The sequence below is a fragment of the Pleurodeles waltl genome, chromosome 3_1 (assembly GCF_031143425.1).
Source record: "Pleurodeles waltl isolate 20211129_DDA chromosome 3_1, aPleWal1.hap1.20221129, whole genome shotgun sequence".
Classification (NCBI taxonomy): domain Eukaryota; kingdom Metazoa; phylum Chordata; class Amphibia; order Caudata; family Salamandridae; genus Pleurodeles; species Pleurodeles waltl.
In genome coordinates this window covers 1,119,747,903-1,119,775,030 of record NC_090440.1, presented here as the reverse complement: position 1 = coordinate 1,119,775,030, position 27,128 = coordinate 1,119,747,903, and the positions used below count along the sequence as shown (strand labels likewise).

The 27,128-nt window shown below is 44.8% G+C and overlaps 1 long non-coding RNA gene across 1 annotated transcript in view; it reads left to right on the top strand.

Annotated features, from left to right (window-relative positions):
• The window catches only part of LOC138285005 (uncharacterized), a 67,071-nt gene extending 40,788 nt beyond the window's left edge, over window positions 1–26,283 (top strand). The window contains exons 2-3 of the long non-coding RNA XR_011201491.1: window positions 16,796–16,903; window positions 23,616–26,283. This is a non-coding gene — a long non-coding RNA (uncharacterized lncRNA). The remainder of the gene's footprint in view (window positions 1–16,795; window positions 16,904–23,615) is intronic.
• Window positions 26,284–27,128: the final 845 nt, after the last annotated feature.

Here is a 27,128-nt window from a genome sequence, read left to right as displayed (position 1 = left end):
GGTTCCCCCTCAATTTTGACATGTTTTTGGCTCTTTCCTGTCACAGGCACTTGGCCCACCTACACAAGTGAGGTAGCATTTTTAATGGGAGACTGAGGGGAACGTTGGGTGTTAGGATATTTGTGCTGGTGCGGTGATCCCACACAGAAATGTGGGAAAAATTAGATTTTTTAGCTAAACTTGAGGTTTGCTGAGGATTTTGGGTGAGAAAACACTGGGGGATCCAAGCAAGTCATTCCTCCCTGAACTCCCTCGGGTGTCTAGTTTTCAGAAATGTCTGGGTTTGCTAGGTTTCCCTGGATGGCTGCTGAGCCCAGGACCAAAAACGCAGGTGCCCCCCCACAAAAACAGGTAGTTTTGTATTTGATAATTTTGATGTGTTTTGGGGCATTTCCTGTCGCGGGCACTAGGCCTACCCATAAAAGTGAGGTACCGCTTTTATGAGGAGACTTGGGGGAATGCTGGGTGAAAGGAAATTTGTGACTCCTCTCAGATTCCAGAACGTGCTTTCACCGAAATGTGAGTAAAAAGTGTTTTATTTTTTGCAAAATCTTGAGGCTTGCAAAGGATTCTGGGTAACAGAACCTGGTGAGAGCCCCACAAGTCACTCTAGGGCCCGTATTTATACTCCGTTTGCGCCGAATTAGCGTCGTTTTTTTAGACGCAAATTCGGCGCAAAACTAACGCCATATTTATACTTTGGCGTTTGACGCGTCCAGCGCCAAAGTATGGGCAAATAGCGTAATTTTTCTGCGTGAACGCCTTCCTTGCGTTAATGAGATGCAAGGAAGGCGTTCCCGTCTAAAAAATGACGGCGACGTAAATGCGTCGTATTTATACTCCCGGGCAAAAATCACGCCCGGGAGTGGTCGGGTCAAAAAACCCCGCATTTGCGCCACTTTTTAACGCCTGGGTCAGGGTAGGCGTTAAGGGGCCTGTGGGCTCAAAATGAGCCCACAGGTGCCCTCCCCTGCCCCCAGGGACCCCCCCTGCCACCCTTGCCCACCCCAGGAGGACACCCAAGGATGGAGGGACCCACCCCAGGGAAGAAAAGGTAAGTTCAGGTAAGTATAATTTTTTATATATATATTTTTTTTTTTGGTGGCATAGGGGGGCCTTATTTGTGCCCCCCTACATGCCACTATGCCCAATGACCATGCCCAGGGGACATAAGTCCCCTGGGCATGGCCATTGGGCAAGGGGGCATGACTCCTGTCTTTACTAAGGCAGGAGTCATTTCAATGGCGTCTGGGCGTCGAAAAAAATGGCGCAAATCGGGTTGAGGCGATTTTTTTGCCTCAACCTGACTTGCCCCATTTTAAGACGCCCTAACGCCATTTTCCCCCTACGCCGGCGCTGCCTGGTCTACGTGGTTTTTTTCCACGCACACCAGGCAGCGCCGGTCTGCTAGCGCCGGCTAACGCCATTCCATAAATACGGCGCCCGCATGGCGCTTCAGAATGGCGTTAGACAGCGCTAAATTTTTTGATGCTAAACTGCGTTAGCGCAGTTTAGCGTCAAAAAGTATAAATATGGGCCTAGGTGTCTAGTTTTGAAAAATGCACAGGTTTCATAGGTTTCCTGAGCTGATGGCTGAGCTAGAGGCCAAACTCCACAGCTAGGCACTTTCCAAAAAACACATCAGATTTCAATGTAAAAATGTGATGTGTCCATGTTGCATTTCCTGTCATGGGCATAAGGCCTACCCACACATGTGAGGTATCATTTTTATCAGGAGACTTGGGGAACACAGAGTAGAGGAACAAGTGTTATTGCCCCTTGTCTTTCTCTACATTTTTTCCTTCCAAATGAAAGACAGTGTGTAAAAAAGACGACTATTTGAGAAATGCCCTGTAATTCACATGCTAGTATGGGGAACATACCACTGCTTCTCTACACCTTATCTTGTGCCGATTTTGGAAATACAAAGGTTTCCTTGATACCTATTTTTCACTCTTTATATTTCACCAAATGAATTGCTGTACACCCGGCTTACAATGAAAACCCATTGCAAGGTGCAGCTCCTTTATTGGCTCTGGGTACCTAGGGTTCTTGATGAACCTACAAGCCCTATATATCCCCACAACCAGAAAAGTCCAGGAGACGTAATGGTATATTGCTTTAAAAAATCAGCTATAGCTCGAAAAAGTTATTGAAGAAAACGTTGACAGAAATGGCTCTTTTTTCACCTAAATTTCAATTTATATTTATTTTTAGCTGCTAGTTTCAGTAGGAAAACCTTGTAGGATCTACAAAATGACCCCTTGCTGAATTTAGAATGTTATCTACTTTTCAGAAATGTTTAGCTGTCCAGGATCCAGTATTGGTTTCACACCTATTTCTGTCACTAACTGGAAGGAGGCTAAATCACAAAAAATAGTAAAAATGGGGTATGTCCCAGTATAATGCCAAAATTGTGTTGAACAATTTGGTTTTCTGATTCCAGTCTGCCTGTATCTGAAATCTGGGGAAAAATTTGATTCTAGCACTCAAACCCTTTGTTGATGCCATTTTCAGGGAAAAAACACAAGCTTTCTTCTGCAGCCCTTTTTCCCATTTCTTTAAAAAAAAAAAAATGTTTTGCTGTATTTGGCTAATGTCTTGATCTCCTCCAGTGGAACCCACAGACTCTGGGAACCTTTAGAAACCCTAGGATGTTGGAAAAAAGGACAAAAGGCGTGGGTAGCTTATGTCCACAAAATCTTATGAGGGCCTAAGTCCAAACTGCCCCAAATAACCAAGGAAAGGCCTGGCAGCGAAGGGGTTAAGGAGTGCTTCATCATGTTCCTGTTCCAGTGATCCAAATACCAGGATGTTTTCACTATAGTTTAACACATTTAGAACAGGTTGGATTATACTACAAAAAACTTTTTGAAATTTTCAGCTGCCAGTGACACTCCAAAGCTAAGCCTCTTTTGTCTAAAGAGTCCTAAGTATGTGAAGAATGTCATGATGCAGCAGCAGTTTCCCTCCAACTGCAAATGATGGTATCCTTTGTTGAGATGGAGCTTTGAGAAAATGTTGGTACAATCAGTTGAGTTGTTACATTTGAGATGTTGAATTCCACATACTATTCTTGCTCCGTGCTTTTTTGGTCTGATGCACGTCAACACATTCAGAGTGGGCACGGCCACTTTGGGAGAGACGTATGGTGTTGGACCAATAGATGCTTCAATAATTCAAGTTTGAGTAAGGTCCTTATTTCTTTCTCTATTGTTTGCTGCAAGCAGGATGCAACTAACTAAACTTTGTTGATGTGTATCTGCACTTGAGTACCTTTCATCTTGCCCGACCTACTAGATAGTTAGGGAACTGCTGTGGGATTGATGGTTTGGCTTATAATAAATATGTGATGGAAAACAAACCCATCTTCTCTGTCATGTCAAAGCACAGTAGACATGCAGACATAATTTTTCCTCTTAGTATTTGTATTGTCGCTCTCAATGCTAATGATTTGTAGTTTTGAGCTGTATTGAACGACCCTATGCATTGAAGAGTTTTTGATGCAGCCCCATTGTAGACAAGGACTTCAGTTTTCTCCAAATGAGATGTTGGTTTCATGTTCCAGAATTTCTCAATTCTCATCACATTTATTGAAGGCTCAGTATCAACAATGAAGGAGACAGGGTGACTATCTGCTGTTAGATAGTCATGGGAAATTATTTTGTTTCTGTTACATCTCTGATGTGATTTACTTCTTCACTTGACTAGATCACACTCATTAGCCCTAAGGCAATGGCAGTTTGTAGGCACAGTATATTTGGCACAGACACTTCAACTTCTACCACTTCTATTTCTGCAAGTGACTCTCTTCCTTGATGCTGGAAACACGCTGCAAATTTGCCCTTGCAGATCAGTGGCTTCTTGGTTGCCAATGTGTGAAATTATGACATCCGAGGCTTCTAGTTTTGGTTTTATTATCTATCACACTTGGACAGCCCCATCAGATTGACTAATGCTCCTCTTTTTAATACCAACTTCATGTGACTTTGTCCTACAAAAAAGCAAATTGATGGTGCTTCTTTAGAGATACCTTATCTGACAACATGGCTATATCGTCCACCTGCTGTCTATGGATGTGATAGACACTAAGCAGCTGGTGAGGAGTTTTTGAACCACCTCTGTCACACCATCTCTCACTAGGTTCTTGAGGCATGTTATTATCTTGTTTGTTGTCTTCCATTTCAACTAGGACTTCTCTAAAATCACAAAATGCCTCTGTTTTGTCGCTTGGAAGTGCAGGAAGTTGGAGATTGCTAAAACATGCTGACATTACATAGCAAACTTTCCTGCACATAGATATTGCTGCCACCTTACCCTCTTGGCTAGGCTGTGTCTGTATTGCTCTTTCGTACTCCTATTCTTGACTGTTTCACAGTGGCTATCTATTTTTCATTTGTTTCTGAGACCCTGTTGCTGTATAGCACTGTAAATGTTTCTCTTGCTTTAAGATGACTGCCTCTTTCTGTGACTTCCGTCTTTAGCTTTTTTAGTCCTGATGCTTAAAATGGGCTAGTCACCCAGCCCTTTGAGTCACTTCTTCTGTCTAGGCAAAAGTGGAGTTATTTTTTCCATGTATGGACATAGCAGGCAAAGTACACTTTACTGGTCTCTTGGTTTCAGCAAGTACCGTCAAGTCTTTGGTGCATCCTCTCTTTGTTGGGTCCAGGGAATAGCAGATCATTCCTTCCTCTGTCTTCTTTCCAGACCAGTAGTGATCTGAGGACTGTGTGCCATAGGGGCCACTTTTATGCCAAATTGTGGTTTTGGGAGGGAAGGACTCACTAGCCAATATCGAGGGGCATACCTTCCCACTTTACATCATTCTTAGCGGTTAGGCATGACCAAGTCTCAGAATACCCTTCTATTCCTGAATCCAAGATTGCTCAAGTCTTCTTCTGCTGTGCGGAGCTCTGGCCACCAACTAGGGTGTACCCACTGATACTCACTGATGTACAGGCCTGAAAAACATATGCAAAAGTTTGGGTGACCTTTAGTACATTAACCCTGACAGGCAGCTTGTAATACAAGGCTTGCTTAAATAGCTCATGCGACATGCATGGCTTCATTTGCCAAGCAATCCAGCAACAGACAGACATCTTGATGTCCTACATAGGTCTGAGGAGAGGTGATGAAGAAACTGGTATGGTGACACCTAGGAAAGTCCCAACCGTCTGAGAAATATGAAGGTCACGTTTGTGGTCATCTTGTATCATGCTGCCACCATTAACATTTATTCTACTGTGATTGGATAGATGCCTAATATATGTGTAATACCATGCATCTCCTGATCAGCATCACACCATTTACTTGATGAAGAAATTATCTTTCAGTTGTTCTGATTGGATAATGTATTTCCACCTTTTTGTGGTTTTCATGCATAAAAGATTGTGTTGGAGTTCCGCAACTCAGACTGCTTGGATTTGGCCTATCATTTCACAGTCTCCGTGCACGTATTATTAAATATTTCTGCTTGTACCTTAAGGCTGGCTGGTCTCTGGTTTGTTCCTGAGGGCAGATAGAAAAGGAGGCTTCAACATCTTGGTGGAGAATGCGTGCAGGGCAGGGGACACACACCAGTCTTTACCGGGTGCCCACAATCTGTAGTTGTCGTTTGGCTAAACTCTTTCATAGTGCAAAACCACAGACAGGATGCAATTCATATTTGGCACCCTCATCATTAGAATTATACAAATATTTGTTCCTAATTACACACACACACACCAGAAAATAACATTGGATTATAACATGGAATAACATGACTAATAATTTAGTCATGTTCAATTATGGTAAGCGTCTAGGCATTAACAGAAGAGTTACTATGTGCTGAAATGTAAATGATATCAGGAAATAATAGATATACAACATTAGGGTTCTTGTTGGGATGTAGAGTGAGTTAGTTCTGTGATAACATACTTCTACTAAGGTGTATTGATATTCAAAATAAACATATATTAGTGCAGTAATAATAATGATACGTGACGTGTTAGTAACAGTGCTCAATTTCACTTAATAAGAGGCTAAAAGAAATAACACAAGTGGATGTCTAAACGCCTGCAGTACATGCAGTATGTTGAAGTCATGTGAGCACAACTGGACTACTGCAGGGATCATGCCTCTCACCTTATTTAACACTTATGTTAAACCACTTCTACGCATCATCAAAAACTGTGAACATTTGTTATATTATGTTGATGACATACATCCTCTTTCATGTGACTCGATTAGATTGGACACTGTTAATATTGCCTGATTGCTTATATAATATGGAGCTCTGGATGAACCCCAACTAGCTGGGGAATTAGCATGGATAAAACAAAGACTCTTCTAATGGACAAAGATCATGCATCATGATTTATTGTTCTGAATGTTTTAGGTCCCCTTCCTGATTGTCCATGTCTCCTCAGTTGTATGTTATTGTACTTTATTTCTACATAAACCTAGACCAGTTCTGACCTTTTGAGCATAAATCAAAATAGGTTAATGACTTGAGAATTGTATCTTCCTTTACAGTATATGTTAAGTTGAAGAATCCACAATAGTGAGTCCACAGCAGTAGATAACTCCCAGTTTATTAGTCACCAAGAAAGGGGACAAACATCCAGAGTCAGTAGCAACATCAACCAGCTCCATTATAATCTAGGTGGCCAGCTGGAATCAATATGTTGAGGGTTCCAGGACCCAACCTCCTTCACATAACAAAGGAACAACAACTTATGTACAAAAGGAAAATGGAATTAATAAAGCAAAGGAGTAGAGGAAAAATAATGTATACTTAAGGAAAATGGAAGAATTCAAGGAGAGCATGAAGACAGACATGGAAATGTAATAAAATTGCCATTGACTGCATTGTATAATAACTACATGGAGAAGGACAAGTTTTTAAGTTAGTACATAGTCATGGAGATAATGTGGCCTACTCTTGACACGTGGAGATAAACTTCCAATAGGAAAGGAAGGCGATGATCCTAACTTACCAGACCCATATGTGCCACAGCTTTGCCCAAACGTGACCTTCTCCAAATCACTACATTCCTTCTGACTGCATTGGTTTTCACAGGGCCAAATTAAACCACAATTTTCTGTTGGGCATCCATGCTGTTTTTTTATGGAATCCATTTCCCCCACACTCCATCTCCTCCCTTGCACCAAATGTTTATCATCAACATATTCTTAATACTTCTTCTGATGTGCATTTATATTTTGTGGAAATTCTCCTCTCCATCGCTACCCCCATCATCACCATATTTCTCATTGCTCAGCCATAATGGGTTAAGTTCAGAGCCCGCCACTCTACCCTTTAGGCACACAAAAGTAATACAACTGTCTAACTATTGGGAGTGCGACGATATGCTCATAGCTTCTTCTGTAACACCCCTTTGAGTGAAACTCTTCTCTCAGCAGTTTGAACACACACCTTTAGTAGTTGGTTCATGCGTTCCACAAGACCATTTACCTGTGGCGAATAAAGAGCAGCGTAATAGTGACTGACAGAGAGATCCTCTTAAAACTTCATCACCTGAGAGGTAAACCGTTATCAGTAACAATGGTCTTTGGAATACCTTCACAAGCAAAGACATCACACAAAAACTCCAATTTACTTTTAGTAGTAACATAACTCACACAATGCATGACCCATTGTGAGGTATAATCTGCCAACATTAATACAAATCTCTCACTTGATGGTAGCTCGTCCAAAAGGGCCCATAATATCTAAGTCCAACTTACTCCAAGGCGCTTTAGGTGTTTCTACAGGTAATAATGGAGCTGTCCACAGTAATTTGGCTTTATCACTGTATGCACATTGCAAACAATCTTTCACCCCCATCTCAGCATGCCTATGACGTCCAGACCACTAATATTGTTTGTTCACCATGGCTTTCCTTCCCAGATATCCTTTATGGGCTAGATTTATGAATTTGCACCACAACCCAGGAGAAGGAACTAGCCATTCACTATGTTAAAGTTCTTCATCAACAATGTTCAATTCATCACTCACATTCCCAAACCACTTCACCTCCACTTGTAACAACTTTCAAGAAGGCCAACTCTTGACTACATCTATACCACATCTGTAGCAATCTCAGCTTTGCACTCTACATTTGTTAGGTTTGAGTCTTTAACCCACAACACAGGAAGTTCAGAGTCTGCCAATATCAGCTCTTCAAGTGCAAGTCAAGATAAATAGTCTGCTATTATTTTCTCCTGGAATGTATTATACATAAAAACTGAACTTCAATAAACTTTCAACCCACCTTCTTTTCCTAGGAGTGGTATCATCAACAATTTTATCTGAAAATATTTGAAATAAAGGTCCATGGTCAGTCCTCAAGATAAAAAGCATACCCCAGAAGAAATATTTGAAGTGGCTTATTGCCCACATTCAAGGTAATGTTTCCCTCTGAATTAAAAAGGTACCTTTTCTCACCACCCTTCAGTGACCATGAGGTAAATGCAGTTGGTTTCTCTTCATCTAGTACCTGGCAAAGGACTACCTCAAACCATTTAGACTGGCATGTGTGGTGAGTATGGTCTTCATAGAAAATTCAAAATGTCCCAAAGTTGTCATCTTCCCAATCTCACATTTTATTTCTAGAAAGGCATCCTCACACTCCTCAGACCAACCACACTAGCAACTGTCTTAATTAGGGACCATGTAGGATGCACCACATTGGAAAATTTGGGAACACATTTGGAGTAGTACTCCGCTAAGCCAAGGGAGGACCTAACTTGATCTTCATTGATGGGTGTTGGTGCATCACAATAGGGATAGTAATTTCTAGCTTAGGGAGACTCCCATCACCAGACACAGTATGACCTAAATACAAGACTGAGATCACCATGAACATACATTTTTCCTTCTTGAGCATGAGCCCATTTTCTTTTATTCTGGTCAATACTTGTTTTAATGCCACATTATGGCTGCCTCTATCTTTACTTTGAACTATGATGTCATTCTGGAAAAACATTATGCAGCCAATGCCTTTGAGTACTTCCTTCATTACTCTTTAGTAACATCCAGCAGCCAAAGGTAGGCCAAAAGGCATCCTTATGAATCTATAGACCTCTAGTGGTGTAACAAAAGAAGTTAAAGCCCTTGATTCTTCCTGAAGAAACACCTGATGGTATGTAGCTGAGAGATTTATTACACTAAAATCACTGCCTCATTCAACATTGGCAAAGCCTCAAGCATATTAGGCAGTGGTTGCTGATCCACCCATATACATTGATTAACGTCCTTGACATTTACACGCATTTTTAACTTGCTACCATTGTCATTGGATGCAAAAACCACAGGTGCCAAGTAGGCCTGGGCAGACTTGTGGAATTTCACTCAGAGGAATTCCGTGGAGTTACAAAAAACTCTACGTGATTCTGTGGAATTCCAACAACAGGTGAGAAAATGGTCTTTCTGCAGTTTGCATAGTTTTTCTCATGCCAGTAGCACATTCTGCGCTGAAAATCAGTGTGAACGGCACCATGCGGTGCTCATGCAAACACAAATTTAGGTTCTGCTTCTCTTGACTTGCTTTTTATCCTACCTAATCCTTCCCCATCTCATCACCCCAATCTAAAGTCCACCTGCCATTTACTTATTTGTATTGCTGTCTGTCTATCTGTGTGTGCATTTTATATTTTTTACCTTTTTCATGGCTTTTTTTGTACTTTGTTTTTGGTTTTCCTTTTCATTCACCTCCTCTTCCTGCTTCCTTTTTCTGCTATGGCAGAAGCAAGCATCAGAAGTGCCACTGTCAACTGTACTCCTGTGGGCATCGTGGCATGCAGGGGTGCAGCCCAGCAGCATTATCAGCAAGGCGGACGTGGCCACACTAATCATTTAGGTACAGCACCACCACCTCTGCATGCTGGCAGCAGGCAGCAGGCCCAACAAGGGTTACACCCTGCGGGGGCATCAACGACTTTGGGGTAGAGTGCAACAGTGCGTGCACCGCAGCATAGGGGTGCAGCACACAGAGCAGCAGTTGACGCACCACTATGCTGGTATCATGAACCAAGAGAAGGACATGCTTGACATGCTAGGTGCCGGAGGTTGTGGGGCTCGATGAGTAATATTCATTTTTTGTTTTCTAAAATGTTTTTTTTTCAAACAGCATGCTCACACTCAGAGGTAATTTAAGTTTACATGATGTAATTGACTATAAATATGTGTGTGTGTGTATATCTCTCTCTCTCTCTATATATATATATATATATTTTTTTTTAACTTAAAAAAACAAACGTTACAGTACCGTTAAACTTAGGTTCTGAACGTACTCACACAAAACCAGAGAAATTCAGCAGTTATAGTTAAGTAGGTAACTACAACTCGGGCCCCGGCCAAGCACACTGCTGTAATATCTGGAGTAATTAGCAGTGCATGGCAAGGGTGCAAGTTATAATTACCTTAGGCTACTAGCTATAGTTACTTGCAATAACTCAAACCAGAACTTCTGAATTTCTGTTTTGTGAGAGTACTTTCAGAGCCTTATAATAAAGTCCTTCTAACCTTTGCTTTTTAAGTCAATTTCTAAGGTATTTATAACATACACTAATTTTCAATACTAAGGCCCTCATTATGAACACGGCGTTGTACGCCGCCGTGTTCATGCTGGCGGTCTTTCTAGTGACCGCCAGCCCACCTGGAACCCAGCCGGCCGGGCCAGCCGGCCACCCAGTCTGCTGGGCCAGCGGGCGGACACATTGTTTCTGCCATCCGGCCCAGCAGAATGCCTGGCTGGGACATTGCCTGCAGCTCCACATTGAGCCGCTGTCAATGCCTCTGTGCGGCGGGTGCAGCTGCACCCGTCACGCAGATCACTGCCCGTAAATTGGGCAGTGACCTGCTCGATGGGGCACTGCACAGGGGCCCCAGAGCACCCCTTCCACCAGCCTTTCCCTGGCAGGGAAACCCACCAGGGAAAGGCTGGTGGAAATGGGATCATTATCGGAGGGGCAGCAGCGCTGCCCTGTCGGATAATGATGCCGTCCACTGCCAGGCTGCCTGTCGGAGGCAGCCTGGTGGTGAAGGAGGGCCATCAACATTATGTGGTGGTGTGGGCCGCCATGCCGGATGGTGGGATTTCCCCCCACTGCCATCATAGCGACCCACACTGCCATGATCATGATGAGGGCCTATATGTTAATCCAACCACTGCCACAGAGGGCCAGGCCCTGTAGCCAACCCCCCCTAACCACCTAACACCACGCTGCACACAGCCTTTGGCTGTGCACAGCAGAATTTGGCTTCAGGGTCTGTCTCTCTGGGTGTGCGAGTAGGTGTGAAAGGGTATCTCTGGATGTGAGAGGGGCCGTGAAAGTGTCTGGGTGTGAGTGTGGGTGTGAGAGGATGTGAGAGTGGCTGTGAGAGTGTCTGTCTGGGTGTGAGAGGGTCGACGTGCGTGTTTCTGATTGTGCTCCAGCAGATGAAAGATGCATTCACCTCCACAAAGGATTTCAGATCGGTTTTCAATATGGAATTGCGGATTAAACACATTTGCTTTGCCTTTGCCAACCCAGGAGTTATGATCATTTGTCCTTTCCAGAAGTGGAACTTCTACTGGGGCAGCTGCTACGTTTCTTTTTTTAAGTGCTTCCTGTTGAGGTTTAATTTCTGTGAAACAAGCATCATGGCCAGAACTGAAGCTCACCTGCTCATTTATCCAACAAGAGTCCAGAGTACAACACAAGGGGGTGATTCCAAGCTAGGCGGGCGGCAGGAGCCGCCCGCCAAGCGGGAACCGCCAGAAGACCGTACCGCGGTCAAAAGACCGCGGCGGTCATTCTGGGTTTCCCACTGGGCTGGCGGGCGACCGCCAAAAGGCCGCCCGCCAGCCCAGCGGGAAACACCCTTCCACGAGGAAGCCGGCTCCGAATGGAGCCGGCAGAGTGGAAGGGGTGCGACGGGTGCAGTAGCACCCATCGCGAATTTCAGTGTCTGCTAAGCAGACACTGAAATTCCAAGTGGGGCCCTCTTACGGGGGCCCCTGCTCTCTTACGGGGGCCCCTGCAGTGCCCATGCCATTGGCATGGGCACTGCAGGGGCCCCCAGGGGCCCCACGACACCCCATACCGCCATCCTGTTCCTGGTGGCCGAAACCGCCAGGAACAGGATGGCGGTATGGGGGTCGGAATCCCCATGGCGGCGCAGCAAGCTGCGCCGCCATGGAGGATTCCCCTGGGCAGCGGAAAGCCGGCGGTACACCGCCGACTTTCCGTTTCTGGCCGCGGCTGTACCGCCGCGGTCAGAATGCCCAAAGGAGCACCGTCAGCCTGTTGGCGGTGCTCCCGCAGACCACGGCCCTGGCGGTTTTTACCGCCAGGGTCAGAATGACCGCGAAAATGTCTATCAAACAGGAGCACTTTCTACAGAGTAGGGAGTAAGTGCTACTTGTTTATGTAAGTCAAGTGCAGGGGATTTTTTTTTTAAAAGCACAATGTCTACCTGACTGTATTACTTTCTGGCTAATTAGTAAGTGCTACCTCTTTGAGTAAATGTATAGTGCATCTCAAACACTACAGCTGCATAAAGGACACCAAGGAAATGCCTTCAGTGATCTTGTGTGTCTCTAACTTTGCCAATGTGATTGTTCCTCGAGCGTCATTAGCACTCAAGTTTATAGGGGTCTTGGGGGGAGTCAGAAGGTCCCCGCAGTCTCAGATGGCTCCAGTTTCCTGTGGGTGCGGGCATTGTTCCCACAAGCAGAGAGCTGTTGCAAATATCAGCTCCCTGATTGCGGGAGCAATGTTTTCCTCTCTTTTCCTGCACTCATGTCAGTGTGCAGGGAAAAAGATGAAAACTCAGCTCTCGGCAAGTGGGAGCTGTTTGACAGCTCCTGCTTGCTGAAAGCTGAGCTATCTTAGCTTTTGCTTGGTGGGAGCTGTAAGTTCCCACCAAACAAAAGCATTCTACTCCCTCCTGAGGGTGGGCACCTCAGGAGGTAACAGAAGTCAGCCCTGAGGGTGGCAGTCCCCAGGGCCATAAATACCACATGGCCCTCCTTCTTAAATTATATTTGCCCGGGGTGGTGGTGGTCCCTGGGGGTGGTGGGGGATTGTGCAGGCCACCCGCATATATTTCACAGCACTTTGCCCAGGGAGGTGGCGGTCCCAGGGGTAGCAAAGGGAGCTTCACAGACCCCCTGCATATATTGCTCAGCACTTTGCCTTGGGGAGGTGATGGCCCCTGAGGTGGTGGGGGGTTATGCAGCCCCTTCACATGCACTTCTCAGTATTTTGCTGTGAAGAGGTGCTGGTCCTCGGGGTGGTGGGGGGGCTGCGCTGACCCCACATACAATTTGTAGTGGGGAGGTGGTGGTCCCCAGGGTGGTCCCACCACATACCCTTCACAGTATTTTGCTCCTGGAAGGTGGCAGAACCCAAGGCATGGCCATGCAGCCTTTTCCACACACTTTGCGTGTTATACAACCCCCTTTTTCTTGGGCCCTGCTTGATGGATCACCCTAAAACTTCCAAGACAGCAGCTGAACCTACAGTTGTATTCGTTTTGAAAATGTAATGAAGATTCATCAAGCGGCGCCAAAGTTATTGGTAAAACAAAAAATGCTTTTCCTTTGGAAACTAGGGGTGGATGGGAAACTCTGCTCTGCGGGGGAGCTCACAGAGCTTTTACCACTCCACACTCTGCTTGGAGAACTGAGTTCCAAAAACTTCACCAACTGGTGGCAGTGTGGAGTTTATCGGCACACACTAGTCTCCAAGTAAATGGACTAATGATAATAAATGTTGAAGATATTAAAGGGGAAAAAATATAGATATCTAGAGATGCCCGTCCTCCGCTGATCCACCTGTCCCCATGCTGATACCTGATTGGCTGCACACACTTCAACAAGGAAGTGTTGACCGCCATCTTGGAGCTCTGCTTCAGTCGAGTCCTACCAAAAAAGTACAAAAAAAATAGGCACCATGGTAGGGTCACCCTGAGCCCCTAGCCTTGGTCTAGGAGTCCCTCGCAGACCCCACCAGGGCTAAAAAGCCTTTTTAAAAAAAAAAAAATCTTGAACAAATCTGTGTATCTGCAGATTTTTCAAAAGATTTTTAAAAAAAGGTAATCTCCCGCCTTTTTCTTCTCTTCGGCCCCTGGGTGGTCGAGGTCCCGGGGGCATTGAGGGATTGAAAAAGTAGGGGGTCACAGGGTGCCCCCTCGTTAGGGCTTATGTTAGCCCCAGGGACCACCACCTTCCCAAGGACAAAATCTTTACTTAAAATGGGGGAGGTCCGTGTGGCCTCCCCTGCAGCCCCAGGGACCACCACCTCCCCAGGGCAATTTGCTATAATAAGGGGGGCTGCATGGCTCTGCACAGCCCCCACCTCCCAGGGACTAAAAAATTAAAAAGAAGGGAGTCCGTTGCAGCTACCCAACTCCTGGAACCTGCTTCCCGGGGCTAACATAAAGCTTGGATGGAGCTGCACGCCCTCACCCTCCTGGAGCTTTACATGTCCCTTGGTACTGCCAGCCCCCAGGTCCGGCTCCTGTTCTGTCCCGGGGTGTCCACCCTGGATACATAGCTGTTTGCTTTGACAGCTCCCGTCAAGTCAGAGAAAACACCATGCTTCCTGCAGACAAGAGCTGTTAGAGTGCTCTCACCTGCTAGAAGCTGAAGCTCACCTCTTTCCCTACCTGCAGAGATTCAGGTAGGGAAAAAGATGAAGCGGTTGGTCTTGCACACAGGGAGCTACATGTTTAACAGCTCTCTGTGTGCAAGAGCAATGCCGGCTCACGTTGAAGGCGGGGAGCAAGCCGGGACCGTGGTGGCCTTGAGACTCCATCTCCAGTCCCAATCATGCACATTGAGTGCATATGGCACCTAGGTGACATGGCCGGGGCCCAGGGTATGGGGTCCCTGGGGCCGAAATCAGCCGAGGGAGGGGCCCTGCATGGCCCTCTTCCCCTTCAGTGCATGTTTCTCCCTTTAAATTGTTATGAGGATGCAAATGTGCAAGTCACCTGGAAGCTGCATGTGCTTGACCCTCAATGTCAACCTTAATAGTATGTAAAGATTTTCCATTTTGCCAGGATGATGTACAGCTTCCAAAAGGGCCCAAGTGCATTTCCCACCAGTTTTGATAGCACAGTCTTGATGCTGAGGAATATGAAGACATCTCCACAAAACAATGAAACACTTACTTCATATAGGGAAAGGAAGGACCCTGGTTTAGTGGAGATTTAAGTCTTTGTAGTCTTGTTGGCTTCTCTAAAGGAGGATTTATATCACCACAGAAATCTAGAGAAACAGGCAACATGAACAATTGTGTTGCCAAAACGCACACAGGGTCACTGGTGACATTTCCTTGTGCTCTATTACAAAGCTGTAGTGTAGAAAACATAGTGGACATTTACCCAAGGAGGTAGAAGGAACTCCACTTGGGTAGATATTTAATGCAAAGCTGTATACTCTTGCTGGATAAAAGAGCAGGTGAGATTACTTTGTGACAGAGTCACTCACACAGTTACTGATACACCCACACACCCACTCACTAGACACTCATGTACCCACTCACAGACCCACTCAGAGACTCATGCACCCACTGAAACACTCAACACACCCACTTAGAGACCTACTCAGACACTCACACACCCACTCGCAGATCCACTTAGAGACAGATGCAGTCATTTACAGACCTAGTTAGACACTCATGCACCCCCTCACACACCCACTCAGAGACTCACACACTCACTCGCAGACCCACTAAGATACTCATGCACCCAATTACAGACTCACGCAAACATTCATGCACCCACTCACAGACCCACTCAGACTCTCACACATACACTCAGACTCACAAATACACTCAGACACCCACTCACAGAGACATCCTCTTACACCCGCTGTGACACCCAGAGACATCCTCTCACACCAAGACAGGCACTCTCACATCCACTCTAAGATGCACATAGACACTCTCACACCCCTCTCACACCCAGACAGACACCCTCACACCCAGAGAGAAAGGCCCTGTGCCGCGTTGGGTTGGGTGGTTGGCCGCAAGGAGTGGCTGCAGGCGAGACCCTGCGCCCAACCCCCATCATGCACAGCCAAAGGCCACACACCTCACCAGGTTGTATGGTTATAGGGGGTTGGCCGCAGGGCCTGGCTCCAGGCCAGGTCCTGCTGCGGATGGCCAAGTGCCATGCATGGCAGTGGTGGGTTAACTTATATTAATGAAAATTACTTTACGTTAAAAAAACATAGAAATTCACTGTCTAAACCAAAGGTGACAGGGACATTATAGTTAGGTTTTGAATTTACTGCAGTCATAGTTAGAGTTATTTCAAGTAAATATAATTTGCACCCTAAGTTAACTATAACTTGTGCCCTCACCTTGCACTTCTTATTACTCCAGATTTCACAGCACTTGTTACAGTGTTTATAATGTAAATAAAAAAATCAGTGAAACATTAATAGTCAAATTATTGAAGAAAAAACTGTGCATGGAAGGGGCGCAAGTTATAGTAGAGCATCAGTTTTCATGAAAGTGCAGCATGATAGGAAAGGAATGAGATTCCATTACCAACCAATACCGTTCCATTCCACCCATTCATTGCGCTTCATTCTCTAGCCTTGTTCCTCCGTTAGGAGAGAAAAATGTTTGATTGACTTGACTCTCTGAATTTTTTAACATGTTGTGAACCAAGGAACCTCCCAAAGTGATAGTTTCAATAGAAGATACTGCTAAATGAATTATAGTGAGGCATTGCTGTTGTACTTTGTGCAAAATAATTACTTAGATGGTGAATCTGGTATCTAAAATTGGTAATTTAATGTTTTTTTTTTAGCCACGCAGCCCACTAGTGCCACAGCCAGTGCCAGCAGCCAACATGGAGTAGGACAGTGAAGGTCCAGGTGGTTGGAGGTGGTGGAGGCCCAGCGGTGACAGACAAGTGGTAAGTCAACTTGCTTGCATATCAACAGTACTGTATTTGTTAAGCGAGGCAGAAATAACAATCATCATCATCTCCCTGCCACAGCATTTCGCCACTCATGACCTAACTGCAGCATGGGTCTTATTGGTGCTGCACTGTAGGCTGAGCAATGTGGATCTGCTTCAGTTAATAGTGCTGCATTATGACATTTGCAGTGCATTACAAACCAAAAAGAAGGTGTGAATCCCAGTGCCCACTCAGTCACCTACTAGGTGTACTTCATTTCATCATTCTTTCCTTGTGTCCCGGCTGACCAAAAAAAAGAGCGATGTGTCGATTCTGGACAGGCACCTTGGGTCCAGGCAGGCTTTGCTTTGATTTTCCACACCCAGCGATGTTGCGTTGAAATCCGGTCACACAGTGTTAACAAATCATGTTGTGTGGGGGCTTGTGCCGTTAACAGTAGCTGCTGCAGGTGTTGTGCGTCATTTCTCCAGCCACGTTGTGTCGATCCCCCAGCCGCAATGCATGCAGAGTGTTGATTTTAGCAGCAAGGTCGGCGGCACATCGTTTAGCAGCAGTGAGGCAGGTGGTGCATCAAAAGTTTCCCCGCACGGCGGTCTTTGCAAGGGTTTCTGTCCTTTTCCACCAGCTGCACCTTTAAAGGGCTGCGAGACAGGTTAGGGCACCACTTGACAAGCAGGACTCTCAGCAGAAAGCCAAAGTGCTGACAGAGAGAAGTCTTCGTTGTCCCTGAGACTTCAACAACAGAAGGCAAGCTCAGTTCAAGCGGAGATTCTTCACCAGTGGGAAGTCAGACAAAAGTCAGTCTTTGTCCTCTCTCAGGTAGAAGCAGCTACTGCAGGCCAACCCAGCAAAGCACAGTCACAGGCCAAGTGGCAGTACTCCTACAGCTTCTCCAGCTCTTCTCCCGGGTAGGTTCCTCTTGGTTCCAGAAGTAATCTGATATTCAGGGATTTTCGGTGCTCTTCTTGAACCCCTTTCTGTCATTTAAGTAGGCCTACTTCAAAGAGAAGTCTCTGTTGTTTTCAAGATCCTGCACTGCCCAGACCAGGCCCCTGGCACACACCAGGGGGTTGGAGACTGCATTGTGTGAGGGCAGGCACAGTCCTTTTAGGTGTAAGTGACCACTCCTCTCCTCCCCTCAGCCCAGATGGCCCATCAGAATATGCAGGCTACCCCCCAGTTCCCTTTGTGTTACTGTCTAGAGGAGAGGTGCAAACAGCCCAACTGTCAAACTGACCCAGACAGGGAATCCACAACTAGGCAGAGTCACAGAATGGTTTAAGCAGGAAAATGCCTACTTTCTAAAAGTGGCATTTTCAAACACACAATTTAAAAACACGGACTTCACTAAAAGATGTAATTTTAAATTGTGACTTCAGAGACCCTAAGCTGCGTATTTCTGTCTTCTCCCAAAGGGAATCTGTGCTTTAATCAAATTTAAAGGCAGCCCTCATGTTAACCTGTGAGAGAGATAGGCCTTACAACAGTGAAAAAAAAATTGGTAGTATTTCATTGTCAGGACATGTACAACACATCAGTACATGTCCAACCTTTAACATAAACTGCACCCTGCCCATGGGCCTACCTAGGGCCTACCTTAGGGGTGCCTCACATGTATAAAAAGGGAAGGTTTAGGCCTGACATGTGGGTACACTTGCCAAGTCGAACTGGCAGTTTAAACTGCACACACAGACACTGCAGTGGCAGGTCTGAGACATGTTTACAGGGCTACTAATGTGGGTGGTACACCCAGTGCTGCAGGCCCACTAGTAGCATTTGATTTACAGGCCCTGGGCACCTCTGGTGCACTTTACTAGGGACTTACTAGTAAATAAAATACGCCAATCATGGAAAGCCAATCAACAATACAATTTACACAAAGAGCATATGAACTTTAGCACTGTTTAGCAGTGGTAAAGTGCCCAGAGTCCTAAAGCCAATAAAAACAAATCAGTAAAATTAGGAGGAAGGAGGCATAAAGATTGGGGATTACCCTTCTAAAAGGGCCGAGTCCAACAGTGGTGGAGTGTTCAATCTGCCTCTTCTATGTTTGGAGTCAGGGTAGAAGTGAAGAGACAGTCAGAGAAGAGGAGGGCCATTGAAAATAATTATAAAAAGTTAATAAATTATCTATGACAGCTAGCCCCAAAACACGCTGCAAACTGCAGTGTAGCAGACCCACTAGCACGCCCCCATTAATTTGCTCAGATACTTTCAAGTATGCTATTAATTGTGCAGCATATACGCCTTACTTATTAACTCCTTCGGTGCTCAGGATGGAACGGTTCCATCCTCATCGAGAGTGGTCGTTTGCTGAGGACGGAGCTGTTTCGTCCTCTGCATATGACCAAGAAACAGAGGGATTTACTTTTTGATTTTTTTAACCTCAGAAGCAGGGGAAGAGCTTCCCTTGCTGCCTGAGGAATTTATTTTTCACTGTAATGACGATCGTGCGCATGTCATGTTGACGTCATTACAGTGAAAGTGAAAATCAGATGAGACAATCAATTCATTTACTTTTCACTGCTTTGTGCTTGCAGGGCTATTTCAGCCCCGAGCACTAAAGCATACAGGAAAGGTATTGTTGGAACTGGAACCTCCCCTTTCCAAAGGTAACTTTTCCAAGTGGATCCCTGCTTAGATATCACCAAATAAGGTCAATCCCCAAGCACGGATCCACCCCACTAGACACCAGGGATTTACTTTTGGTTGAGGGAGTGGCCACTTATGCGAGGGCCCCAAAATGGGAAACACAGTTTGGCCAGATTCTGCCTCCTCCGGGGGCAGATAGGCCTTATTTTTAGGTCAATCTGCCCCGGGTGGGAGAATACTACTAGACACCAGTGGCCCTTGAGTAGGCAAGGGTAACTCCTCACTATCGGGGCATTATTTTGTCTGATTTATGCCCCCCAGGGCAGATTGGCCTTATTTTTAGGACAATCTGCCCACATGGGGGGCAGAAAACCATTAGACACCAGGGATTACTCTTTCTTTTTTTATTTGTAGGGGTGGGGGCTGCCCAGCATTGGCATGGCCATGCCCCACTAAAAAAAATGGAAAACAGTCTTTCTGCTCCCGGGGGTCCAGAAAGTTCTCTAGACATCAAGGATTACTTTTTTTAATGTATTTATATCAGTAGGGGCTACCCAGCATGGGCATGCCCCACCACACACCTAGAAAGGGAACCAACCTTTCTGCCTCTGGGGGGGGCAGATGGGGAAAATTACCCTCTCTGCCCCCCAAGGGGGCAGAAAGCCCACTAGATACCACAGATTACTCTTTTTGTCTGTATCAATGGGGGCTGCCCTGCATGGGCATGGACATGCCCCCACCCACAAAAGATAAACAGTGTTTCTGCCTCCTTGGCTGGCAGATGAGGGCAATTACCCCATCTGCCCTCCCCCCCGGGGTGACAGAAAGCTCATTGGACACTAGGGATTACTTTTTTTATGTATCGGTGGGGGCTGCCCAGCATGGACATCACCATCACCCCCCACCCCGAAAACGTAAACAGTCTTTTTTGCCCCCAGGGGACAGATTGGGACAATTACCTCAGCTGCCCCCTGGGAAGGGCAGAAAGCCCACTAGACAGCAGGGATTACTTTTTTGTAGGGGTAGAGGCTGTCCATCAAGGGAATGGCCATGCCCCCGACCCCTCAAAAATGGGGGAGCAGTCTTTCTGCTTCCATGTGGACTAAAGCATTTCATCCCACTGACAAGCAATAGGATATATTTTTATGGGTGTTGTTTTTATAAATTAGGCCAGGAGAGTTTGGGTAACTCCCATTATCTCCCCCCTTGCAATGTTGAACAGGTGCACTTTTTGGGCTGGGTAGGCTGCCATCTGGAAAAATCAACCAGACCCAGACAGTTCTGAAAACTAGACATCTGGAGGAGTTCTGAATGATGTGCTTTGCATCTATCCCACACTATTTTCGTACCCAACATGCCCTACACACCTCAAATGAGTAAAACCACACATTTGTCCTCACATTTCTGTGATGGAAACTTCAGAAATCCGCAGGAATACACAAAATTCCTACCTGCCAGCACTACCCCACTTCTGACAATTAAAATTGATCCAACCAATGCAATGGTTTGCAAGAGATTCTGGGTGATATAAACTGGTGAGACTCATGCAAGTCACCACATCCTGGATGCCCGAGGTGTCTAGTTTAAAAAAATGTACAGGTTTGCTGGGCTTTTCTAGGTGCCAGTTGAGGTAGGGCCCAAAAACCACAACTATCCACTTTGAAAATAATGTATCAGTTTGGCATGAAAAATTTGATGTATTCATGTTACATTTTGGGCCACTTCTTGTCACGGGCACTAGGCTTAACCACACATCTGAGGTACCATTTTCATTAGAAGACGTAGGAGGATGCTAGGTGGAAAGATGTTTGTGGCTCTGTGCAGATTCCAGAACTTTCCATCACAGAAATGTGCAGCAAATTAGTTTTTTAGTGAAAGTTTGCGGGATGCAAAGGATTCTGGGTAAATCTACCTAGCGACAGCCACACAAGTCACCTCATCCTTGATTTTCTAAGGTGTCTAGTTTTCAAAATGTACAGGTTTGTTAGGTTTTCCAAAGTGCCAGATGAGGTAGGACCCAAAAACCACAGCTACTCACTTTACAACAAACTGGTCGGATTTGCATGAAAATATTTGATGTATCCATGTTGCCTTTTGGGGCATTTCCTGTTGCAGCCACTAGGCCTACGCACACAAATGAGGCGCCATTTTTATTGGGAAACAGGGGAACACAGAATAGTAGAACACATGTTATTACCAATTGTATGTCTCTGCATTTGCACCTTCCAAATGTAAGACAAGGTGTAAGAAAGAAGAATGTTTGAGAAATTCCATCTAATTCACTTGCTAGTGTGGTTATCCACAAATTCACAGATGTGAAGTTAACCCCCATGTCTTCTACCCGTATCGGAAATACATTGGTTTCCCTGATACCTATTTTTCACTATTTATATTTTATCATATGAATTGCTCTAGACCCGGTACACAATAAAAAACAATTGTAAGGTGCAGCTCAGTTACTTGCTCTGTGTACCTCAAGTTCTTGGCAAAACCCACAAACCCCATACGGCAGATTTAAGAGCCCATAGTGACTCCAGGGGCCACATTACATGTCATTTATTTAACACTAATGTGGCCCAACAAGGCCACAATTGCCACACCAAAATTAAAAGTGGTGCAACGCATGCATTGAGCCACTTTGTAACATTTGGGGATACATAATGCTGGCCCAGGCATAGTGTATGCAAAGGGGGCATTCCCCAGTTAGGCGGGCAAAAATAATTGCGCAAAGAAATCTAATGGCATTGTTTTCAGCACTTTTAACGTGTTCTCAGAGCAGGCATTAAAAGGAGGCACACCATTGTTTACAATGGGTTCTGCAGGATTAGCGTCAAATGTTTTGATGCTAATCCTGCAAAGCTCTGAACTAACATAAAAAATGTTGACACTTTGCTGGATTCCCAATATTGTCTAGTTTCCACCCATTTATAGCTTTCCAGGATGCGCCATGTGTTTCACACCTGTTTCCACCATAAACTGGAAGGATGTTGAAAGCACAAATAATAGGGAAAATATGCTCTTGTCAGTAAAATGCCAAAAATGTGTTAGAAAATTTGTTTTTCTGAATCAAGTCTGCTGTTCCTGAAAGTTTGGAAGATTTTAGCAGCACAAACCTTTCAGTGATGGCATTTACAGGAAAAAACACACAGTTTTTTCTAAACACTTTTTCACATTTTCCCCCAAAAAACAAAATGCAGCTATATTTAGTCTACTTTCTTGGTCCCCTTCAGGGAAATACACAAACCTTGAGAATCCTACTGGTGTTTGCAAAAAAGGATGTTAATTTGGTGTGGATAGCCAATGTAGATGAAACGCTATGAAGACCTAAGCGCAAACTACCCCAGATAGCTAAAAAAGGCTTACCACTGGGGGTGGGGAAAGGCCTAGCACTGTAAGGGTTAATGAGAGGTAATCTACACACAAAGGGGGTCATTAAGACCTTGGCGGGCGGCCGGGCGGCCGCCAATGCGGCCGCGCTCCCACTGCGGCCATTTGGAGATCTCCGCTGGGCCGGAGGGCGGAAACCTGGTTTCCGCCCGCCGGCCCAGCAGGGATCTCGGCCGCAACACAGGAGCAGGCTCCAAATGGAGTTGGCGGTGTTGCGGCTGTGCGACGGGTGCAGTTGCACCCGTCGTGCTTTTCACTGTCTGCTACGCAGGCAGTGAAAAGCTCCATGGGGCCCTGTCAGGTGGCCCAGCGACTCCCCTTTCCGCCAGCCTTTTCCTGGCCGGGGAAAATGTGGCGGAATACCGCCGGCCCCGGCAGTACGCTGTGGTCGTAATAGGCCAGGAAGCACCGCCAGCCTGTTGGCGGTGCTTCTGTCATTTTAGCCCTGGCGGTCTCGTACCGCCAGGGTCAAAATGACCCCCAAAGTCATTTTACATTGAAGTCTTTTAAAAAACACTTTTTTTTCTGGTCGTATTCTGACTTTATTCCTTAAATTCAGCTCTATTATTATAAAATGCATGTGTGTGGAAAAACTTGCCCCTGTGACTAAGCACATTAAATATTCAGTATATATACCAGTAATGTTCTTCTACTGTGCCACTATAAACAAGTGTTTGCACTAAGTATTACAATTTGTGTCTTTCATTTTTTGTCTTTCTTGATTTAGCTACTCATGCTGCTGGTGATCACATACCCCAGCAGGAGATAGCCATCTGGCTGCAGCCCCAGAGGATTGGCACAGTCATATCCATCAGCTGTTGGCTAGTGGCCTTGGAAGAGGAGGAAGCATGTGACTCCAGTTTCTCCTGCCAGCGTGGCCCGCCTCCATTCCGGTCATACCAACTCCAGCGCCACTAGTATCCAGGGCATACCACTGCTGCCCAGCAGAGCAACATCCCCTCAAAACAAAACTTCAGTATAAGTTACTGACTAGTTCACTTCTTAGTGTTCCTATCTGAATAGGTGAATTAATGGCTGCTTCCGCTTTCAATCTTCCAAAACCTTTTTGCAGGGTTTTCCAAATAGCATTCTTAATGGTGGTAGTACTGGGCTAGGACTAACCGGGAAGACATCACAAGCAGGCCCCACTTCCACCTTTTCTGAATGAGGTGAACTCCAGCTGTAAGATTATTCAAAAGGATTATCCATCACAGGCAACTAGACTGAAAGAAAACACAGAGTTAGTTTGTTATTATCATAACTTATCAAAGACTGAGCCCAGACCTCACCATGACACAAAGACCTGATATTATTACAAAAATTAGTAGTAGTAGCTTCTGAACAATGAGGAGTTAGAATTTCATTTATTAAAACAATTAAAAGTAAGTTTACTAAACCCTTGACTCAGGACGTAGGACTCAGGAGATGGATAACCATTTTAAGGAACAAAAAGACCTGATTCGGAAGGTAAATTATGTTGTACTTTTGGTGTTAGTTTACTCTTGCAGTGTAGGTTTCTGACTAGTAACTTTTTTATCAATAACTTTACAAGTAATACCTTTGCAAGTAGGAAGTAATCTCTATCACTTTAAAAGGAGTTACTCTTAACTACTACTAGTTACTACTAAGATTATCTACTTCTCATAAAGTTTCTGGTAGTTCAGATAAAGTACAATAGTGAACTTACATCAAAAGTGTAACTTTACCTTTGGGAATCAAGCCACATAGACCTCATTAGTAGTACCTATCCTGGGGACAGACATTGTTCAATTAAGACTCTGCACCATGATGATGCTGTTGTCTTTTCATGCCTGGGTGAGTAAGTGGGACTGGCATGGTAAAAAGATCCCGCAATGAGTTAGTGTCACTTTCACCATATCTGCCCCACCAAGTGTGTGATCCATTTATGATGCACATTTGTAAGCCACACCTCAATATATCACACAACCTTGGGGAAGAGGGTTAGAGGTTTGATGGATAGATGGGAATGGGGAGTTAGGGAAAGGTGTGGACAAACACAACAATATTCATCTGTTCGATAAGCAACACATCATCATCAAATCTGTTGTGGGAGGGAATGAAGGAATGATACAGCTCAGTTAATAAATATATTGCAAACAGTCATTCATCCCGAACGTCAAGCTTTTATCTAATTCTTCTTTCACCTAGTTTTGAAAAATACAAATTAGGGAGGAGTGGACCCACACCATTATACAAATTATGATTGTTAGGAAAAGAAAAATTATACTGTATATAATTGCCAAATTGGGTGATGCATCTGCATTCTTCTTCTCGAATGTTTGTCTTGGGTGCAAGGCTGAACTGGTTTGGTAAGGTAAGCAGGAGTGTTATGGAACTTCCATGCAAAAGAAGAGAAGGCCTGTGGATTGCAAAACAGTGAATGTTGATATTTTAGAGTCAGGGAGAACGTGTGCTTCACAAGGACCAAAAGGTAGAACAAGTGAATAGGCTGGTGCACTCATGACTCATGTATGATTAACTAAGATTGAGAACCATTTTACAACCAATCCCAGACAAGTAGCTGCGTATACCTGGCTGGTCAATCTCACAAATGTCATACCATTCTGCTGAGTGCATCCATCATGTCACATGTCTCAAGTTACAGTCCCCTCAACCACAACCACTTAATTACAGGAGTTTGACATTTAAGCCAGCAAAGTAGCCAGGATTTCTCAGATCAACCCACCTCTCTCCAGTGTATAGGGCTGAATAGGCCTCTTTGATCATGTTGATTTCACTTTGAAGTAGATAGGCATTGTTCATACTGTACTTCATCTGGTTGTTGAGGTAGTTCCGCCCTGAGTCCTGACTCCAAGTCCCGACTCACAACCAAAATAAGATTGAGAGATAAGCCTGTTGTGCACTGCTGTGATAAACAAGAAGACCAAAACAATTCGCACATTTTGTGTACATTTGTTACTAAACTGACTGGTCTAGCCTCTGAGGAATCTGAAAAAATTAAGTACAGCAAGGAGTGGACCATGTAAGTAAATCTAGCTATGTGTGAAAGGGGCAATCATTTTCAGGAAGAATCACCTATCGGCCCCAAACATTACAAATGGTCAAAATCAAGTTTACAAATTGAACAACACCCTCACTGTCTGTCACCACATGAATCATCATCACTCACACTCTCTCAATGTATTTCACTCACTGGTGCAATAGTTACCTGTTTTAAGCATGGTGGTACACATTGGTCTATTGTATCTCCTCCTTTCTCATTGAAGCAACAAACAATGGCAGTCTTGCAAATAATAATATTTTTTAGGGCAGCCAAGCTATGGAATAAAACAAGCATTTGCAATGCAATAGGTATTGCATTTTCTTGAGTTAAAGCTATTGGCATTGTAAATTAATAACTGGACTTTTCTTGCCAATTGGTCAACCCTGCCTCCTAATTTCATCCTTTCCTGCCATATAATTGCACTGGCTCAGCATTTAAATAACTTCTATTCACCTTCATTCTCTATCTAAAAACATATCAATTGTCATATAAACATTTATCAGATATAAACTTTTGGTATTAGAGGTATTATTTGCTCAAAACACCATAACAAAAATAGCATTTGGGGTGGATTGGAGTGTGAAAGGCCAGAGGGAGTCAAGCGTAAAGATGGAGAGGTCAAGTGGTGTAATAATGGTGTCATGAGCCCTGGAGTAAGAAAGGAAAATGGTTGACTGTAATTTCGGTAGGAAAATACAGCAGAGATTACAGTTGAGTGAGGTCCATAGGTCTCTTGACCCCGGTGCCACTGCACCTGTTGCTCCATTGATAACTAGGCCTCAGGAGAAAAAGCGGATGAGGCAGGAAAAGAGAAACAAAAGGACTACAACAGACAAAAGGAAGAAAGAGAAGGGGTCCCAAGGAAATAAAAGCCTGAAGGAAAAGAAAGAACGAGAAAATGAAAACACAACTCAGAGAAGAAATAGAGCAGACGTGTGAGGCAAAAGAAAAAAGGGAAGGAAGCTAGCGGATGAAAGATAAAGAGGAAGAAATAGTGAAATAAGTGTGAAAAGATAGAAAAAAATGAACATTAGAGAAAAAGGAGAGATGGTGAGACAAACAAGCAGCGAAAGAACCAGGGCATGTACGTACTGACACATTTCTCACAGGCAAAGAATGGGAAAACCACTTTGACACTTCGGATCCCGACAAGTAACTTGTGGCTTCCAAATACAGGTGGGAAAAAGAATAGTTTATGGTAAATCGTGAATTGAC